Source organism: Chrysochloris asiatica, unplaced genomic scaffold, assembly GCF_000296735.1.
Source record: "Chrysochloris asiatica unplaced genomic scaffold, ChrAsi1.0 scaffold00167, whole genome shotgun sequence".
NCBI lineage: Eukaryota > Metazoa > Chordata > Mammalia > Afrosoricida > Chrysochloridae > Chrysochloris > Chrysochloris asiatica.
Genome location: NW_006408685.1, coordinates 407,300 through 412,990, shown reverse-complemented (window position 1 = coordinate 412,990; position 5,691 = coordinate 407,300).

The following is a 5,691-nucleotide window of genomic DNA, read 5'->3' as shown; positions in this document are numbered from 1 at the left end:
AAGTGCCTTCGAGTCGAAGCCGACCCATAGAGACCCTGTACAGGGTTTCCGAGGGTGTAAATCCTTACGGGAGTAGAAAGCCTCATCTTTCTCCCTCGGAGCGGCTGGTAGTTTCGAACCACTGACCTTAAGGTTCGCAGCCCGATTCGTAACCACTACGCTACCAGAGCTCCCTGTAGGTACATGGATATAATCCTATCACAGACAACATTGTACCTCATGACTGATCTGGATATGTTCTTTTTGACGATGAGTGCCATACCATTCCTCTTCAATTTGTCATTCCCGGCATAGTAAACCATGTGGTCGTCAGATTCAAAATGGCCAATACCAGTCCATTTTAGTTCACTAATGACTAAAATATAGATGCTTATGTCTTCCATTTCATTTTTGACAACTCCAATTTTCCCAGATTCATACTTCCTACATTTCATGTTCCGATTTTCAATGGATGTTTACAGCTATTTCTCTTCATTTTGAGTTGTTCCCCATCAGTAAATGAAGGTTCTGCAGGTCTTTCTTCCACGAGCTTTACTCCATTCACTTTATCATGGTCAACTCTACTTTGAGGAGGCAGCTCTTTTTGAGTGCCTTCCAACCTGAGGGTCTCATTTTCTGGCACTGTATCTGACAGTGTTTCTCTGCTATCCATAAGGATTTCAGTGACTAAATATTTGGAAGTTGTTTGTCACTCTTTCTTCGTAGTCTGTCTTTGTCTGGAAGCTCATCTGAAACATGTCCACCATGGGTGACCTTGCTGGTATTTAAAATACCGGTGGCATAACTTTCCGAATCACAGCAACACTTCCCCCCTTACCCATTCATCCTATGCCTCAATCCATTGTATCTACACACAGAAAACTGTTGGTCCAATGTTGTGTTCCCATGTCTTCACCTATTTTCATCATTCTTCTGCCACCTTCTCTTTTCTTGTATATTGCCCTCCCTGTCATCTTAGCTAAGCTGTGTCCAGCCTCCAGTTAGTAAATTACTTGCCCTTATTTTCTACCCTTAGTCACCATCAAAGAATGTTTCTTTTATTCTGGAAACATTTTCTTAATCTTTTACAATAATGGTCTTATACAATATTGGTCCTTTTGTGATTGACTAGTTTCACAGCATAATATCCTCCAAGTTCATCCAAATTGTGAGATGCTTTGCAAATTTTCCGTTATTCTTTAACACTGAATATTATTCCATTGTGTGTTGAACCAAAGTTTATCAATTCTTCCACTGTTATGAACTTAAGATGTCTTTCTCTCTCTCTTGCGCTTTTTTTTTTTTTTTTTTTTGCTGTGATGAACATTAGTGTGCATATGTCTGCTTGTGATCTGGGTCGTGTTTCTTGTTGGTATATACCAAGTTGAGTGATTACTGGGACATAAGGCATTCCTATTTCTAACTTTCTGAGTAATCACCATATCATTTTCCATAGTGGCTGAACTATTTTACAGTCCCACCAGCAATGTAGAAGAGTCTCATTCTTTGCACACCTTCTTCATCATTTGTTGTTTTCTGTTTTGTTTTTGTTTTTTTAAAGTTTCAATTTTAATGTTGGTGTGAGATGATATCTCATCGTTTTCATTTGCATAGCTCTAATCTCCAATGAGGAGTCCTGGTGTGACTCTATGTGTTAATGTGTTAGACTGCAATGTCAGTTTGAACTGAAAGGTCAGTAGTTCAAGGTCACCAACAGCTTCTTTGAAACCCTATATAGCATCGTGATGAGTTGGAACCAATTCAATGGCACTTAACAGCAACAGCAACGGCTAATGATTTTAGAGGGCTATGAAGAGAGCATAAATTTCATACCAAAACAAATCAAGGGCATCACAAAAAAAGGAAATTGTAGACCAATATCCCTCATGAACATAGATGCAAAAATTCTCAACAAAATCTTAGCCAATAGAATCCAACAACATATCAAAAATATTTTCTCCATTGATAAGAATGTTGTTTATTGGTCCAGTGGTGAGGATTTTTGTTTTCTTTACATTGAGATGCAATCCATAGTGAAGGCTGTGGTCTGTGATCTTCATCAGTAAGTATTTCAAGTCCTCTGCATTTTCAGCAAGCAAGATTGTATCATCTGCATATTGCAGATTGTTAATGAGTCTTGCTCCAATCCTGATGCCACGTTTTTCTTCATATAACACAGGTTTTCAGATTATTTGCTCAGCATACAGGTTGAATAACAATGTTGAAAGAATGCAACCTTGTAGCATACCGTTCCTAATTTTAAACCATTCAGTGTTACCATATATATTTTTTAACAACTAGTAAAAGGAGTCCTTGTCATTTGCAATTCTGCAACTTTACTTTTCCCTATTTTTGCTTAGAAGTTGTCTTAATTATAGATTGACTTCTCTGATTCTCTATTTTCAGTCTTGGAGTTTTCTTTTACTATGAATCTTCTATATCTGTATTCAATTTTGAGTGGAGCTGCTGTGCATGTCTATATCTGGTGGTTATCTGCTGTTGTTGGTTCTACTAAAGGACTCCCTTTAGTAATTTTTGTAAAATTGCCTTGGTTTTTATAAATTATTTTAATTTCAGTTCATGTGGAAATGATCTAATTTGGCTGTTGAATTTGCAGGGCACTTTTGCTTGATATATAATTCTTGGACGGTAGTTTTTTGTTTGTTTTGTTTTTTTCATTCAGAGTTTTGTATACATCTCCCCATTGCCTTCCTACCTGTATGGTTTCTGCTGAGCAAGCAGAGCTTAATCTTATTGGTTCCTTTGTAAATAGCTTTTAGGATTTTTTTCCATGTCTTAGTTTTTAAGAGTTTGATTTTAATAAGTCTTGATGATTTTTTTCGATGCCTATCTTCTGGGGACTTTGTTCAGTTTCTTGTTTGCTTATCTTCTCATTTTGCATCATGCTAGGGATATTTTCTTCACCTTTATTTTTGGTGCTTTTCTTTGTCTTTCTCTTCTAGAACTCCAGTCACACATAGGTTATTCCTCTTCATGTTGTAATGAATTTTAGGCTTTATACAGATTTTTTTTTTATTTCTCTTTTCTTATCATACTTTTAGCTTACTAGTATTGAAAGATTTCTCTTCAAGCTCATTAATCCTGACTTCCATTGATTCAAATCTTCTTCTTTGCCCTTTCAGTGTGTTGTCCATTTCTGATCTCTCAGTATCAATCTTCTGGGCTTCTGTTTGCAGGTTTTGCCTTGTCTCCAATCCTTTACCTATTTTTATTATTATTCCTATAGTACTTTTCTGAATTCTTCCTGTTTTTCTCAACATTTCCATCAATCATTTGGAGGCATCTAAATATAATTCTCCTTAATTCTTTTTCAGAAAGTTTCAGTGACCCTTTTTCCTCAAAATCATTTTCTAACTCTTCCTCTTGGTCATTTGTTTGAACTGTTATGTCTTGGTTCTTGATGTGAACAGAAGTTGAATGCAGTTTTAAAGGCATTGTTGTGTTGTTGTTTTTATATTAAGTTCATGAATGTATGTTAGTGTATTCTAAGGCACTCACCAACTACCTCATGGTGGGTGTTGTTAGGATATGAACTTTTATGCCATTCTTCATTCAAAAAAAACAACTCTGCATGAATTAAAGACCTAAATGTGAATTCCACAATTGCAAAGATCATCAATGAAAAAATAGAGACAAATTTAGGGGCTTTAATACAAGACACACACAGACTACCAAACATTGTGAAAATTGCACAAACAAAAAAAGACAAAATAGATGATTGAGGCATACTAAAAATTAGAAACTTATGTGTAACAAAAGATTTCACCAAGAGAGTGAAAATGGAATCCACAGAATGGGAAAAAATATTTTTCAATGTCACATCAGACAAGGGACTCATTTGTAAAATATATAGGAAATTGAAACACCTCTACAAGAAAATGACAAATAGCCCAATTGAAAAATGAGCACAGTACATGAACAGACACTTTACCAAGGAAGAGATTTGGGTAGCTAACAAATATATGAAGAAATGTCACGATCATTAGCCATTAGAGAGATGCAATTCAAAACAATAATGAGATATCATCTCACAACAACAATAACAGTGAAGCTCAAAAAAGCAGAGGAAAATAAATTTTCGTGCGAATGTGGAGACTGTGAACCTCCTACATTCTGGTGCAAATGGAAAATGGTCCAACCACTCTGGAAAACTGTATGTTGCTTCCTCATAACATTGGAAATAGAAATACCATATGTTCCAGCAATTTCTATATTTGGTATATATCCATAAGAAATAAGAGCCATTACAAAAGTGGATACATACACACCAATGTTCATAGCAGTACTATTCACAGTAGCAAAAAGATGGAGATAGCTTAAGAGCCCATTAATGGAAGAATGGATAAACAAATTTTGGTGCATATACACAATGGAATATTTTGCTACCTTGAAGAATAAAAAGGAAGCTGCAAGCCACCACATAACATGGATGAGCCTTGAAGAGATTATGCTGAGTGAAATTAGTCAGTTACAAAAGGACAAATATTGCATAAGACCATTAATGTAAAGCTTAAGAAAAGATACCCATACTAAAAGTTAAAAAACAAAACCTTCTGCATTGGTTACCTAGGGGATGGGGGGGGGGAGGGTGGTAGAACACAGGATGGGGATAGGCACATCATCTGTCAGGTGTTGGGGAGGATAATATACAAGAAAGTGGAGTGGAATAGAAGAATAAGGTAGATAGAGGAACACTGAGATAGATTTGCATAGGCTAAATGGGACAGAGATAAATAGTAATGTATGCTCAAACTTGGAATAACAGAGCTTTGTGACACAGAGATTGAGGCACAGTCTGAAGGGGTAAATGATGGGAAAAAATGATAAGATGCTTGACTGTCTTATTAATATTGGTTTACCGTGCCTACTATTATAAAATAGACACTTGTGTGGGGTAGAAAAGAATATCTGGAAACATGATTATAGAAAGCTTGCAAGCCTGTCTTAAGCCTAGAAGTGATTGGATTACCTAAAAGGGATTCTAGAACTTTTCCAGTGAAATAGGCTTCCTGTGGAACATTTGTAATGTATAAGACCTTAGCTGGAATCCTGAGGCCTATGCAGAACCTTCTGAGGTGGGACATTCCCACTTGAAAGAACAAGCAGATCAGCCTGGAGCAGGTAGTGTAACAGAAGATACTTCTTGAAATAAAGACCAGCAGGAAAAATTCAAAATGAAAATGGCAGTCTGATTGGCTACTACAAGAACAAGAAAGTTGTTCATGGGGGAGTCATCAAGGGAAGCAATTAATTCCCTTCAGGACAAAGCTGCCTTCAAAACGGAAACTCAAAAGGAATATATATGAAGGCATGTAAGCTTACTGGTGACCACATTGGTCTACTGGTGAGTGGAAGAGGGGTAAAGGCAGCAATGAAGATATGGACTGAGCTCAACCATGTTCCATAGACTCCTGTAGACCTGGAGATTATAGAGAGAAGAGGAAGTGCTGGTTGGTCCAAAATGTGGTGAGACCTGGGGACACCGAAGCCCATGGACAAGGAGGTATCCAAGGAGGGCTAGAGCTGACAGTGAAACCTCCAGATGAAATGAAGTGAGGAGAGACACACATGAACGCCAAACTTGTAGATAGTAGACTTTCGACATAGGTTAAATGGTTTGATGATCTGAACTGAATAGAGTATGATAAAAACTTAAAATTTTGATAAAGGAAACAAGTGTAAATTGCTATA